Source organism: Giraffa tippelskirchi, chromosome 11, assembly GCF_054371585.1.
Source record: "Giraffa tippelskirchi isolate mGirTip1 chromosome 11, T2T-mGirTip1v1.2.pri, whole genome shotgun sequence".
NCBI lineage: Eukaryota > Metazoa > Chordata > Mammalia > Artiodactyla > Giraffidae > Giraffa > Giraffa tippelskirchi.
In genome coordinates, this window is record NC_137285.1 from 9,098,198 (window position 1) to 9,113,642 (window position 15,445).

A 15,445-nucleotide genomic window follows, 5' to 3' on the forward strand; every position below is an offset into this window, starting at 1 on the left:
ATGCCTGGCCAGACATTGATTTCTGCTGCTGCTGTTAACTCCCTGTTTATGTAACGCCTGAACTTTGCACAACTGAACCGTTTCATGTGCAGAAGAGGGCCTGTTGCCATGAAAACCAGGCTGCACATGACAGCCGGGATGCGGCGGTATCCCTGTTTTATTGGCCCGCGCTGAATGTATTTTAACCTTGATAAGTCAATAACTTTTTGTACAAAAGGAAAGCTGCCAGGAGGGCTGGGGAGGGCCTACTGGCCTTTCTAGGCCAGACGAGAGGTGAGGTGGACTGGGTTTAATCCCCTGGAATCACCCTACCACTCAGAGCTCAGAGAACCAGGCCCAGCTGGCCAGAGAGGAGAGATGCCTTGTGTGTGTGTGTGGGGGGGGTGTTGCTCGTGGAGGGGGGTGTCACTGGGACCACCCCCATTACCATTTACTATTTCCAGTTTGTTAGGGCCTAAAGCTAAGTTATGCGACTTCCCTGGTGGTCCAGTGGCTAAGAATTGGCCTTCCAATGCAGGGGAAGTGAGTTTGATCCTTGGTGGGGGAACTAAGATCTCACAGGCCGTGGGGCAACTGAGCCTGCTAGAAAGAAGCCTTCGGGTTTCAACGGAAGATCCCTAGTGCTGCGGCTAAGGCTTGGTGCCTCCAAAAAAAAATTTTTTTAAGCTAAGTCAGAAATCCTCTATGCAAAGAGACCTACCAGGGATCAAAGCCTAGTCCCACTCACTGAAGAGCTCTGTGCCACCTTGAGCAAGGCCAGCTGACACAGGCCAGTGGGTCCTCTTCGTGGCCTGTTGCAAGGTTTATAGATCCCATATGAGAAGCACCTGGGGTACTGCTTGGTCCATAGCAAGGCCTCACTTGATGGATGTGACTATTATTGTCATTGCTGTATTTTACAGTAACAGTAGTTGATTATGCCTATAGAGAGCCCATTGGCTTTTGGAAATGTTATACTGTACCAATTTTCTCATTATAATCCTTGAGCTAGGCAGGGCTAAGGTAGATAGGGGCATCCCAAGTGACTCTGTGGTAAGGAATCCGTCTGCCAGTGCAGGGCACATAGGAGACACAGGTTTGATCCCGGAGTAGGGAAGATCCCCTGGAGAAGGGAATGGCAATCCACTCCAGTATTCTGGCCTGAAGAATCCCATGGACAGAGGAGCCTGGTCAGCTACAGTCCATGGGATCGCAAAGAGTCGGACATGACTGAGCATGCAGCAAGGTAGATAGTACCAATTTTCAAATGAGGAAACTGAAGCCCAGGGAAGTTGGCTTCCTTATCTAGGGGGTCACATGATAAGGTGGTAGTGCTGGTTGAAGGAACGAAGCCTCCTGATTGCCAGTCCAGGGCTCTTTCAAACTCCATGCAGGGGAACAACCAACCCAGACTCTGGTAGACATCACTAATCAATGGTAGCGCAGTAGCCTTGTCCTTCTCATCCTGAGTGAGGCCTCAGAATCCTCCTCAACACAAAGGTGAGACTCATTTGGAACTCTATTCTCCCCAAATGACTCCGGGTTCAAGTCCCACCTATGGCCCAAATTTACTGTACAACTTTGGGTGAGGGCCTTCCCTGGGGCCCCCTGACCCCCAGTAGTGAAACAAAGGATGGGGGGCATTTCATGGTTCCTGGATTCTCCTAGGGGTCTCCCGAGTGGAAGAGACCCCCACCCCCTCCTATTTCCCATCCCAACCATCCAGGCCCCTAGAACCCTCCCCAGCTCCATCTACAGATATTGACAGAGGATCTGCTATGTGTTGGTGATTACTCAAGATGCTGGGGACACAGCAATGAAGATGGTGACAGAGTCCCACCCCTCCCGAAGCTGACAGTTTAGCCAGGGAGACAGGAAATAAACAAGCCAGCCCACAGAGCTCAGAGAGTTGCCAACAGTGATAAGTATGGGGAAGGGAAAAAACAAAAGGGAGGTGCTCTGGGGAGAACTTCAGGTGGGGTAGTCAGGGAGGGCTTCTCTGAGGTGACATTTAAGCTGAGACCTAAAGTATGATAATGAGCCAGCCAGGTAAAAGAGCAGAAGGAAGAGTGGTCTGGGAACAGATCAGAGAGCGAACAGCTCGTGCAAAGGCAAACAGTTTGGCACCTTCAAGCAACCAAGAGGAGTCAAAAGTGGCTAGTGGGGTGTGAGGGTGGGGTGTGGTCAGGGATCTTGGCGGGCCAGTCCCGGAGGTTACCTGGGCCTCCTCAGCCCCACTCTGCTGGCCCCCTTTGCCCCATCCTCCCGAGGCCTGGCCCAGAGACAGGCTCAGGTACTGGGGGCAGGGCCGAGTGAGTAACAAGGTTACACGTGCTTCTTCTTTCTCCTTTTCTCCAGAAGGAGCATAAAGAGCTCTTTCTTTTCTGCTTATTAATAGCTCTGATTAAATTATCTCTGAAAAACCTATGTGGCGTGCACCAATGGGGGCTCGGCTCCCTCCGGGCTCTGGCCTAGATTACGGCAATGAGGGCAGGTGAGGCCACTGGGGGCTGGGGAGGCAGGCTGTGCCGGGCCTGCTCCCCCTACCAGAATAAAGGCTCAGTTTCGGCCTCCTTGCTTCCCTCTCTCACTCTAGCTCAGCCTCTGAGAGCCACCTCCACTCTGAGGACATTCATTTGAGACCCTGGACCTTTGCAGTGGCCATTCCCTTGGCCAAGAGAACTTGTCCCTCACCTGTGCCCTTGATGACCCCCTACTCAGTTTTCCCGGGACACCTGATCAGCCTTTCCACCATCACTAGACCATCAGCTAGGTCAGGGGCCTGCTCTGTGTTTTTCCTTCCGTGTGACCCTGGGTGATAACTGCTAGTCACCTTGTCTGCCCCCTCATGGAACCTGAGTTTCTCAAGGCCAGGGGCTGCGTCTGGGTTACTGCTGCATTCCCAGGGCCTCGCTCATACAGGTCCTTAGGCAATGATGAATGAATGGATGAGCAGAGTTAAAGGGGAAATAATCAGGCCTCAGTGAGCATGGCATTATGAACCTTATCTGTGTAGGAGGGTGGATGCAAGGGTTCCAGGCTCCAGGTCCCTGGAGCAGTAGCAAGGTGGCAATTAACCCCACTTCACAGATAGGAAAGTAAAGGCACAGAGCAAGTGAGTTACAAGGCTGGTAACCTGAAGAGTTAGAATTCAAACCCAGTCCATCTGATCACCCTTCTTCTTCCTCTCCCTGCTCCTCCTCTACAAGAAAGCAAAACACAAACCTGGGCTACATCTACATCCATCCATTGATTCAGAGATGGATTTAACAAACCTGTATGGAGTGCCAACTGTATGCCAGGCCCATGCTGGAGATAAAGCAGTTTGAATGCAGCCCCGGCCCTCACAGAGCCTCAGGTTGGTGGGGAAGACTGACACATAAGTGGGCCTTTATGACACAGACTGGGTACATCTATAAAAGGGGAAATGCTCCAGCCTGGAGGGCAGTAGTCAGGGAAGGCTTCCTGGAGGAGGTGGCAGCCTAACTGAAATCCGAAGGTGGAACAAGCGTCAGCTACCTAGGAAGGAGGATGTTTTAGGTGGAGGGGACAGCCTGGGCAAAGGCCTGGAGGCCAGAGACACAGCTGGGCGGATGTGCAGGTATTTTAGGAAGGCTGGGGCATACAGTACAGTGAGGAACGAGGTGCTCCCTTGTCTCCTTTCCCCTTTGAGGCCTCTTGGACCCCTGGCTGGAGCCAGCGCAATGTTCAGGGGCTGACCCGCCTGGTGATTCTATGGACCGTGGCAAATCCATCTTGACGCTGGCTCTATTCACATAATGTGGAGTTATTGGACACAACCAAGAGGAACGAAAGGCTGGGTCAAGGCTGAGAGTTGGGGGTCTAGGGGGCAGTGGTATGAGGGTCTGACCTCAGGGAGGTGGGCTGTGGGGAGTGGTGTGGGACGGTGGCACTGAGCCTGTATATGGGATATAAGTGAGCATCTCTGGGGTTACCCAGCTGCCTGGAGGGGTAGAGGGATGCCTGAAAGATGAGTTCGCTACATAGCTCCCAAGGCCTGAAATCACACCATTTAGCACATCATGGACTCACAGACCTTCAGAGGTGCAGGGGCCTTTTGAGATCATCCAACCCCGTGGCTGCACTTTGGAATCATGTCGGGGGTCTTTGGAAACTACTGAGGTGGTAAGTGGGTGCCAGCTCCAGAGTCTGACTGGCAGGACTGGGTTATGAGCCCCACCCTCCATTTTACAGCAGAGGAAACTGAGGTCCAGAGAGGAGAAGAAACTTGCCCTCAAGGTCACACCCAGTCAGTCAGTGGCTGGCACAGAGCATAATAAATCAAGGTCAGGGGCTCTGGTGTTTGGGATCCTGATCCGTCATTTCATGACCTTGTGCAAGTCACATGGCTGTCCTTGGCTGTAAGATGTGGATACTAACAGAATAGATCTTACAGGGTTGCGGTGAGTGTAAAAGGACATAGAAATATGTGATATAAATAGCCCTGAGCATGCGCTTTGACACATAGTAGGTATCAAGTCATGGTAACCTCCCATAGAAAAAAATCCCAAACTTTGCAAAGGCAGTGGTGTGGTCCCTCCCATCCTCTTCTCCCCTTCCAGCCCTCTCTTCCCTGAATTTTGATTGTCGCTGCCCCTTGCCCTGCACCTGACCCGGGTCCACCAAGCATTCTCCCCACCTGTCCACACCCAGTCCACCCAGCAGGTCTCCTGGGCAACCCACCCTGACGTCACTGGCAGCTCTGGCAGCTGGCCCAGGAGCTGAAGCAGCTGGTGGCCAGATCATGTTTCCAGGTGGACCCTCTCCCCCACTCCAACTCCCCACCCCCTACCCCGGGGGGTGTGGGTGGGGGGTGTGTGGGTGGGGCAGCGGGGGAGAAATAGAGCAGGGCTCGGAGTGGAGGAGCTGCTGGGAATGGCGTGCATGGCAGGCAGCCTGAAACAGGGCCAGCGTCTGTCCTAGATAAGGCGGCGGGTGGCCTACTTGAGCCGGCACTGGAGCTCCCCGGTGGGCACCTCTCCCAGGCTCTGGGTAGGTGTGGGTTGGCTCCTAGAAGTAGGCTAGGGCCCGGCTATAATCAGCTCATCCCACCAGGTACATTCGCCAAGGTCTCTGAGCCCTCTGCACCTGAATGACCACAGCTGGCATTTATTGAGCACTTACTGTGTTCCGAGTCCCTTCCAGGCAATAACTCACTCTGCTCTCACACCAGCCTGTAAGGTCCTTGTGATGCAAAGACAAGAAACTGAGGCACAGAACCAGGAAGATAAATTCCCAAGTCCACAGGCCAGAGCTAGAATCCCATCCAGGTGTTGTGGGACTTGGGGTGTGTGGGGTGGGAGGGTCACACAGACACAGCCTGAGTGTGGTGGGAGGAGTTCTGGCTGCTGCTTTGCATTTCTTTAGGGATCCTGAGATGTTTCCTGGAAAGCAGGCTCCTCAACTTGCTGTGTGATGGACATATGACAACTGAGGGAAATGTCCCTCCCAGGGCTCAATTTCTCCAGCTGTAAAATGGGACTGCTAAATGGGCCATCCTGCAGGGAGGCTATCAGGCAGAAGCAATGGGAGCTTGTTAAACTGCTTTGAAAGTAAAAGGCAAGGTGCGTATGGTTTGATGGAGTCAAAATTTGGACCTCAGGTGATACTGTGCCTGTTTCCGCATCCGTCTATTAAGGGGCAGGGAGGGGGCACTAATGCCTACCTCCCACGTGTGTGGTGAGGATCTCCTGAGGTGAAACTTACAATGAGCTCAGCACCGGGCCTGGTTATGTAGTTAGTGCTCCACACATCTCAGCTGTGATGCCAAAAATCCGCCATTGCCAACAGGAAGAACTGGGGCAAAAACACTCTGGGGTGTCACTTCACGTCTCTTAGTCTCAACTTCCTCTGTAAGTTGGAAGTATAATGATAGTGAATGCTATATCAGTTTTTTCATCTGTAAAATGGGGGTGATAATACCTATTTTATAGAGTTGTGGGTGAGGATTCCGTCAAGTACTTGGTTACATAAGTGTTAGCTTCTTTTATGTTTTTTTTTAAACAAATTCCTCATTGGAGTGTCTCCCAAAATAAGTGAAACAATGCACACAACACACCTAGTTTGTGCTACCGAATAGATGCTCAATAAAATGATACTGATTTTTCCACCCTTCCTGGTTCCCTACAAAGGGACTACAAGTACCAGCATGCCCTACGCCCCCAGTCGGGGCCCCTACACCGGCGCCGGCGCGCTGCAGGCCGGGAGTTGCAGTCCTCACGAGGCAGGCCCCGCCTCGCCCCTGCTTGGGGGAGGAGGTTGGAGAGCCGCCCTGCCGGCCTTTGAATTTTGCCGCGAAAAGCGCGCGTGGCGGCCCCCGGGCCCGCCCCCCGCAGGACGCGGCGCCGCGTCACCCTGGTAACCGCCTCTCGGCCGCCACTGATTGGACCAGGCTCCAGGGGGCGGGAGGGGGGGAGAGACGCGGCGGCTGCTGCCGGCGCTAGCGCCTGTCAGTCGGGCCGGAGCGGAGCAGCGAGCAGGATAGCCGAGTCGGTGGCTCTGCTGAGAGGCTGCGCGCGGCACCCGGGGGAGGCGAAGAGCAGGGCACGCCGCTTGTGGGGCGCGGTGCGCGGCACCCGGGCCCGAGGCGAGGCGAGGCGCCGGCGCGCGCCAGGCGGCGTAAGGCTGAGGCCCCGGGAGCTCCCGCGCGCCGCCGGGGGCCATGGGCGCTTGAGAGCCCGGCGCTCGCCGCTTCTGCTGCAGCTCGAGAGCTCGAACGCCCAGTGCACCATTCTCCGGGCCGTCCCCATATCCGCCCAGCGCCACCTGGACTGGTTATTTCTCGGCGCCGAGGCCCCCGGGGCTGCACCCGAGCCTCCACCGCCCGCTGCAGCCGCCGCGGCTGCTGCTGCTCTCCAGCTTCCCCTCCCCCAACACCCGGGGCTCCGAGCAGGAGGAGGAGGGGCCGGTGCGTTCTCGCCACCGCTCTTTGCAACCTGCGGGGGCCGGTGCATGCCCGGCGAGAAGCCGGGCCGCTGCAGGTGCGTGCAGCCTCGGAGGAGACGACCCCCCCACACCCTCGGGCGAACCAGAGAGCTGCAAGCCACGGGCAGGCGGTCGAGCGAGAGGAAGCAACAAAGACAAGCTGCAGCTGGGGCCGGCTAGAGGGGCCGCGGCCGCCGGGCTCCTGGCGCGGGCGGAGAGGGCGCCCCGGGGAGCTGCAGCCCTGAGCAGGACCCCGAGGGGAGGCGCAGCGCCGCCCGCCGGACGCGGTGAGCACAGGCCCCGGCGAGGATGCGCCGCCTGAGCGCCCGAGCGGCCCGGGTGCCCGGCGGGCACGACCCCCGCTGAGCCGAAAGAACCCCCACCCCGGACTTCGGACGGCGCGGGCCGGAGCCTGGATCGAGCTCACCGACAGCGTCCCTTCCCACCTGGAGAGAGGCATCGGCCCCCAAGGGGGGCTTCCTCAGACAGCCTCTGCCACCTCTGCATGGCTGCAACCCAGCGAGCGGAGAGTCGTCCCCGCTGAGACCTGGTGCCCTTCGACAGCCTGGCTGATTCGGTGAGTTCCGCGGGGCGGGCTTCTGGGGTGAAGCTGGGGGCACTCTCGGGTGTCGGAGCAGCCGGATTGGAAATAAAGAGGCCCTGGGCTGTGGGGGATCCTGAAGCACCCTTGTCTGCCCCTTCCCCTCCCCCCGCCCCCTCCACACACAACTTGTCTAGACCGGCCTGCTGGCCAGAGTGGACATCGGGGGCCGGTTGTGAGGGCTCCGGCAGAGCCCTGGGTGGGGCATTTGCTGGAGAGGAAAGGTCACCCCACCCCTAAAGCCAACAGACAAAGGTAGCAGCTCAGTCGTCTGAAAATTCCCCAGGAACTCCCGCGTCTTAGAGGGGTTGGGGGCGGCACTGGACACTTTGGGCTTCTCCCAAGTAGCCTCTGGAATCTTTCTTCAAGGGCCATCAGCTCAGAAGGGGACATGGAGTCCCGACCATGCCTGTAGCTGCGTTGGCGATTGTGCCCTCTGAGGCTAGACTGTAGCAGGGTTCACCTGGCCGCCTGCATTCCTACAAACAACTCGCAGGGACGATCGGTTCCCCAGTGGGGTCGCCTGTGACGTCACTGCCAGGCCTCTGACGTCACTGGGGTTGCCTTGGCAACGCGACTTATCTTGACCCAAGGCCGGAGGGGGTGGGGTCGTGGTAACTTGGGGCGAGGCTGGATGCCTTTGGGTCCTGGAGGGGTGAAAACAGACTTCCCCACCCGCAACTGCAGTCCTCTGACCTAAATCCCCAGCGCCTTGATGGGGTGGGGGAGGGAGGGAGTGCCAGCTGTCTGTCTCTGTTAATGCTCCCCCCCCCCAAAGACAGGTGTTTAGCTTTGCCAGTATAGCCTGGCAGTGCCGCGGGGCAGAAGACTCCCAAGCTGAGCAACTTTCTGCTTTCAAAAGAGGAAAGCTCCCTGAACCCCAGGATGAAGTTCCCGGGGTCCCCAGAGAGATGCGGGCCCCCAGCCTTAAATCAGACTGCTTCTGCTTCGGAAAACAGGGGTGACCCCCCCAAGCCAGGGAAGGAACAGAGGGGCTGCTGCTTGCTGCCCCTCCAGTCCAGAGGTTACCCCTGCTGCTCAGCCCCAAGATGACAGGACCTTGGTCAAGCCTGAACTCCTGACTGCCCCACTCTCCTGTTGGAGTTTAAGATGATTTGACAAGCACAGTGTGGTGCTCATTAAGTTGAATGGAGGGTAAGTCAGGCCCATCGGTGCCAGGGTCTGGATAAGCGTGCCCCTGCCAGGGGCCAGCTTGGACGGGGGTCAGGCAGCAGCCTTCTCTTCTCCGCCACACCCCAGCCCTGGCCCTGTTCTTGTGAAGGCCCAGAGCAGCATTTTGCTGCCGGCTCTTTGATTCCCCTTCTAAGTTCCTTCCAGCAATTGCTGCTGGTGTCAGATGTGGGTGAAACTGCTGTGATCACATTTCTAGGAAAAGGTTAGAGAACTCTGTCATTGCTTCAGGGGCGTGGAGTGGGATGACAGCAGAGGGGGAGTGTGTGTGAGCTCATTATGAGAAGCCAGGCCCCCGTCTCTACGCAGCGAGCACCCCCCCACCCCCAACCGTGTTCTCCTACCAGGCTCTCTAGCTAGATTAACAAGTCGATAAATATCAGTGGATCTGCTTGCAGTGGTGGTGGTGGGGGGGGCTTGGCAGGGAGATATTTTCAGCTGAAACGGTGTCGTTAAACACTCAGGCTTCCAAGGACAGAGCAACGGCAGATGGGGGTAGAAGTGGGAGAGGTGGGCAGAAGGGCTGTTTGTGCCGCCTCTCGAAGCTTCCCAGTTTAGAAACAAACTCGGAGTGTGCGCCAGAGACCCACAAACACAGGCAGTTGGAGGTCTTCCGTGGAGTATTTACACTTCCACAGCCAAGGCGGAGGGAGCGGCTGTCAGAATTGGGCAATTCCTTCTGTTCCCTTCCCTGGGCTTGGCAACAACACCAGGCGACAAGCAGGAGGGAATGCCAGCCTCCCCGGCGTCTCCCCCTGTGCCAGGCATCTCATGGGATCTCAGTGACTCCTTACAGTAGCTCATGTGCTGTGCCATTTTACAGATGAGGAAACTAAGGCTCAAACAGAGGTGCTCAGCCAGGCAGCCACAGAGGTTCGGCGGTGAACTGCCTTGACTCTGAGTCCCCAGGTCTTCCCACCCCACCGCCCCCCCAACCCCGTTCCATAGGTAGAGGGGAGCACTGCCACTTGTTAGCCAGGGTCCCCCTACGAGTCAGAGGCCATCGCTATGGAGGGAGTCTGGCCTCACTGACGTGTCTTCCCACACCGGGGGCCCCTTGGCTGGCCTCAGCTGGTGGTGAAGACAGGATGCTGATGGGGCAGTGGCAGCTTTGGTTCCCCGCTCAGCCTGCGAGTCAGGAAGGGCCCTACGCAGGGGTGCCATGTGACTCTCGGGATGGAGACCGGCCAGGCAGGGGAGTGGAAGAGTGTTCTGGGCCTTGGGAGTGGGCCACATAGCAGGCCTGAGTGCTGGGGTGTGCTGGATGAGGGGACGAGGTGGCCTTGGGGGTAGGGGTTGTCCCGGAGACTTAAGTGATAGGAGAGATTTAAGCAGGGGAGAGAATCCAGTGTGGGCTCCTCTGACTCGGACAGTGACCCTGGACATCCCTTCCAGTCCCATGCAGGGAGGGGCAGAAACCTCTGAGCTGTCTCCTCTCTCAAGGTTAGCTTCATACCTTCCCCCCAGCCCCCACAGTAATCCTTATAACAGGCCTTAATTCCATGTAAGCTCACCCACCTCCTATCCCTTCTGAGCTTCACAGTTGTGGACCAGGGCTGGACTAGTCTGGGTTTCTTAACATCCAGGGGCTCATGATTAAGAGCCCGGTTATTGGCTGTGTGACCTTGGGTGAGTAGCTTTGCCTCTCTGAGCCTCAGTCTCCTCATCGGTGAGGAGGATAGCATCTGTGTTAAAGGATTCACTGAGAGCTGAGGACAGGCAATGGCATATCACAAGCCTTCCATAAATGCACATGCTCATGGCCAGTGGTAGCCTTATCTGCAGAACCAAGGCCTTGAATGGCTCTTCCAGTCCCTTTTGGAGCCAAAGATCAAAGACCCTAGGGCAGGTCAGGGACCCTCCTCTTTCCAGCTGCCTGTGCTGGGTCTCCTACCCACCTTCCCAGGGCACCCCACGTGGTGAGCACAAGTGGCTCGCATCTGAGTCCCTGGGGGGCCTGGGGCCTGACCACGGGGCCCCCTTCCCCAATCTCCCTTCTGCCCCCTCCTCCCTCCAGCCCCTCGCAAACCGGGAGGAAGCGAGCGGAGCAGCTCAGATTCATGAACCGTAATTCAATCAGGCGGAGATTCCTCTGGGCTCGGGGCGGGGGTGAGAACGGGGAGGCGCGCACAAAAGGGCCGCTTTATTACCTCCCGCGGGCCGAGAATTGCTGCTCTCCCCCAGCAGCGGCCGGAGCCGCCTTTATTGTGTTAACCCATTTGCGTGTCAAGAGCTATTGTGCGCTTTCTCTCCCAGTGCGGGGCGGGCTGTGCGCCGGCCGGTCACCTCCGCGGGTGCCGCCCACCGCCCTGATTGGTTGCTAAGTGATTTGCATCCAAGGTAATCACTTTTATCTCAGAAGGATGTCGACTATAATTATAAGCTACTGACATCTTTTGAAATCTGCCTAATGACTATTTTAGTCTTGCACGGGCTGAGGGTGGGGAGGGGGTTTCTGGAGGCTGGAGGGAATGGGAGGACAGAGAGGAGGCTGGAAGCCGATGGATTCCTCCCACCTGGACCGTTTGGTTCGTTAGTTGAGAAATATGAGTGTCTACTGCGTGCCTGGAACAAAAGGCGGGTTGTGGATATTGGGGAGTTGAGGGGCGCATTCCTGGGGATGGAGTTAGTACCATTTCAGAGATGGGAAAAATAGAGGCCCTGGGAACTAGCCACCTGCCCAGAATTATACATCCAGTAAGTGGTCAGGATCTAAGTCTGTCTGACCCTTAAATTCATGTGCTGGCCACCGGAGTGGGGTGTAGACAGACATAATAATAGTAATCATTCCTGTCTGGTACCTCCCAGGGTTTATGTCATAACCCTAAGACATGCAGGTGCTGTTACTACCCGCATTTTACCTGGGAGAAAACAGGAGCACAGAGAGGTTACATTACTGCCCAAGGTCACACAGCCAGGGAGGGGCAGAAGCGTGAGGTCTGTTAGTGTGATGGCCAGAAGTAGGGATGCAGTATGGGGGTGAACGGGCAAGCGTGGGTTCCTGCTCCCCTCTCCTCTGCCCCTTTGTGGTTCTATTCAGTAAACAAGGAGCATCAGCGTGGGCTGAGGGTTCCCTGCCGGCTACTGTCTGGGTGGCAAAGGTCTAAGGAATCAGATGGCCCACAGCCTCCACGGGGCGTAAGATGAGTCTGCAACTGACTTAAATTCTTCACAGAGCCAGAGTAGAGCTGGAGGAGAGACACTGAGAGGGTGGGAAACTGAAGCTGGTCGTGGAGGGCTTTCTGATAGAGGAGGCTTCTGCTCTCTGCCCTGAGGACTGGCCAGATCTGCCCATTGTGGAGCGAATGGGGATGCCACTGGGAGGGAATTGGAGAACCCAGGGGCATGACCAGAAGGGCAGGGAGAGCTTATAGGAGGGTGGAGGTTAAAAGGAGTTAAGCTATGAGAATGTGCAGGGCCTCGAGTGCTGAGCTAAGTATCTGGTTTGTCCAGAGGAGCAGCCAGAAGCCAGTGACCGTGCCTGGCAGGGAGGGGTGCAGTGTGATCTGGGCGCCCTTAGGCCAGTCTCCCAGCCTTGTTGGACGTCGCAGACCGAGATGAACCCTGGCTCCATTTTCATTGGCTGTGTGTCCTCAGACAAGTCAACTTACTTCTCTGGGCCTCACTTGCCTCTGTTCAAGGGTGTAATAGCAATTTTCTCACCAGCTGGTGGGTGGGATGAGGTTGAGTGTGCGGCAAGCTTTGGGGAGCTCAGACTGAGCCTTTCAGAGCTAGGTGGGCTCAGGCCCAGGCCCCAGGCAGTCCTCCTGGCCCCACAGCAAACCAGCATCCCTGCCACAGCAGCTGTTTGGGGCCCTGAGAGCCCCTGCCATTGTGCCGAGGGCACTGGGGACAAAGGCCTGGGGGGTCAGGGGGTACGGCCGGGGCTGACTGTGAACAGGCTCCTGCGGATGGGGACTTAATGACTCAGGACTTAATGACCTAGAGTCTGTGGGGTGGGGCCTCCCTTGGAGGAGGAGGAGGGAGGTCCAGCCACCAGCTGTCGGCTCTAGGATTTGCTGCCAAGGCAGGGGCAGCTGCCCCACAGAGTCCAGGCCTGAGCTTGGCACAGGGAGAAGCGGAGGTGGCAGGGCCTCCTGGCCTGCAGTCCCCAGGCCTGAAGTGGTGGTTCAGCTTTCCCTGTCAGCTCCCACATGACCTCAGTCTCCTCATCTGTCAGGTGGGCCAGAGGTCCACTTCGGAGGGCAGCTGTGTGGCTTGGCAGGAACCAACAGCAAGTGGGCAGTAAACAGGAACTGCTATTTTGGCTTTTTATTCATCCGTTCATTCAGGGAGATTCACTGCTCTGTGCTAGGCTCCCTGCCAGGAGCTGGGGATGCACAGATGAACAAGCCTAGTTGCCTTGAAACTAGACAGACACACACCATCCCAGTACAGAGGGTGGATCACCATAATACAGGAATTCACAGTGTGCAGGCACCGTGCCAGGAGCTAGGTGACAGCAGAGAACAAGCCAGATAGAGCCCCTGCCCTCTGGGGCCCTCAGCCTTCCAAAGCCCACTAGGAAATGAGAGATGGAAATGACTACTTCCAGCTGTAGTAGCCAGGAAGGCTCCCTGGAGGAGGAAGCACTCTCTGTTGCTAGCTTCAGGGACTTCTGTCTAAACATTTCACCGATTATGGGGATCATAGGACCCTGCTGGCCATCTGTTTGCCAGACAGCTTTCTGCTTTGGCTTTTTAATCCTCTTATGGTTCTGGGAAGGGTGTTTTGGTCCCTGATGTGTAGGTGAAGGCACTGAGGCTCAGCAAGGACCACATGGCAGGTCAATAGACTCCCCTTCGTTATCCACACAAGCTTTTTTATTTGTATTAAGCCTGTTATGGGGGGGAATCTTCCTTGCTGTGTGCGGGCTTTCTCTAGTTGCGGCAAGCAGGGACTGCTTTTCGTTGCAGTGTGCAGGCTTTTCATTGCAGTGGTTTCTCTTGTTGTGGAGCATGGGCTCTACAGCGTGCGGGCTTTAGTAGTTGTGGCGCTTGGGCTGAGTTGCCTTATGGCATATGAAATCTTCCCGGACCAGGGATCCAACCCATGTCCCCTGCATAGACAGGTGGATTCTTATCCACTGGACCACCAGGGAAATCAGGTCGGCACAAGCTTTTACTAGTCCTCTGCCTGTGAGGGCCCTGGGCTGAGTGGGGCTGTCACGAGAGGATCTGAAACTGAGGGAACCCAGTTCTGGGCCAGCTGTTGCTTTTATGAGCTCATGACCTTGAGCAAGTGACCTTCCAGCCCGGCCTAAGCTGTGTCCTCTGTAAAATGTCAAGGATGGCAGATCCGTGGCAGGTCTGGCTTGCCTTAGACTGCTGTGCCCTTGGCAGACATCGCCAATCAATTGCTGCCCTCTTCCCCCCACTGAGTTCTTCCCCTGACCTTGGGTTCTTGCCAAGGCTCAGGGCAGGCTGCACCAGTCAATCAGCAGGGGCCTATGAGCTGAATGAAGCCCGCTTGCCTGCCTGGCCTCTGTGAGCTCGAGGGGTCCCTTCAACCCATCTCTGCAGGGTTCAGAGCACCAGGGTATCAGAGCGAGGGATTTCTGGGGGAGTCTCCTGAGGATGTGGGTGGTTCTGCAGCCACGAGGGCTGTGGAGTTGTGAGTCTGTCTCTCCAGCTCCCAGAGAGACCCACGTCCCTGTCTGCACATCCCAGCACACGCTCAGCGTGGAGTGTTCGAGCAGATTCAGGATGCTTTCAGTCTGGATAATAATAATGGCATTTATTGAGCTCTTCCCAAGAGTCAGGTCCTTCCTGGGCATCCTCTCTCATTCATCATTCCTCAGAAGCACCAGCAGCGTGCCTCTCAGCACTCCTAAGAAGAAGTCTTAACCCATTTTAGACATGTGGAAACCGAGACGAAGAGCCAATAAGCAGAGTAGGGTTACGCACCTGCTGAGTGGCTGAGCTGGCATCATCCTGATCCATGTCTGGAAGTCCACAGCCCAGTACAGACCAGGCAGCCTTCCTGGAGGAGGTGTAGTGAAAGACCAGAGCCTTAAAGGTCAATGGGCTTCTGACCGGCAGAGCTGGGTCTTCTGGGCAAGGGAATGGCCCTTTTTGGGTGGAGAGAACAGCATGAGAAGCAGCTCAGAGGCTATAGGCAGCAGTGTTTAGGTTGTAGGACTAGGGTATGGCTGGAGGTGGCTGGAAAGTTGGCGGGGAGGGGGCCGTGGTGGCCTTGGCATTTAGACTTGGCCCTCCCATAGTCGGGAACGATGGCAACTCTTGGAGCAGAGGAATGACCCAGTCCTAAGTGTATTTATTCAGCACCTCCATGAACCTTGGGTGAGGTCAGCCGGTGCTTGGGGCTACCTCTGGTCAGCTGGAAACTTTAGCCTAGAACCTTGCCTGCACGTAGTAGGGAGGCATCCAAGAAATGTCTGCTGAATGAATCAATGAATGAAAATGCTTGCTGGATGGAAACACTGGTAGCTAGCCTCCCCAGCTGCAAGGAGGAGAGAGGTGGAGTCCTCCTCTCCAGGAAAAGCTGAACATCAGGCCTGGGGGGTGGAGACTGGGGGAGTGAGCTGGGCAGGTACCTGGGGTGGGGGCTTCCTGCCCTCCCCAACCCTGCTGCCTGTCCCCAGAGCCCTCTTAGACCTTCCCGCCTGGCTGTCCGCTCTCTTCACTGCCAGGCGTGGCAGGCAGCCTGGACCCAGCGCTTATGGGGGGATAAAAGATGAAGGTTCATGACCATTTTTTAACTCAATAA

The 15,445-nt window shown here is 56.5% G+C and overlaps 1 protein-coding gene across 2 annotated transcripts in view; it reads left to right on the plus strand.

The window, feature by feature from the left end:
• The first annotated feature begins 6,451 nt into the window (after window positions 1–6,451).
• FAM222A (family with sequence similarity 222 member A) overlaps window positions 6,452–15,445 on the plus strand; it is a 60,734-nt gene continuing 51,740 nt past the window's right edge. Inside the window, exon 1 of one of the 2 annotated variants that reach the window (XM_081546113.1) lies at window positions 6,452–7,501. The gene's annotated coding sequence lies outside the window, so the exon portion shown is untranslated. Of the gene's footprint in view, window positions 7,502–10,957; window positions 11,057–15,445 lie in introns of those variants that run through there. The other variant, XM_081546114.1, reaches the window with a different exon arrangement.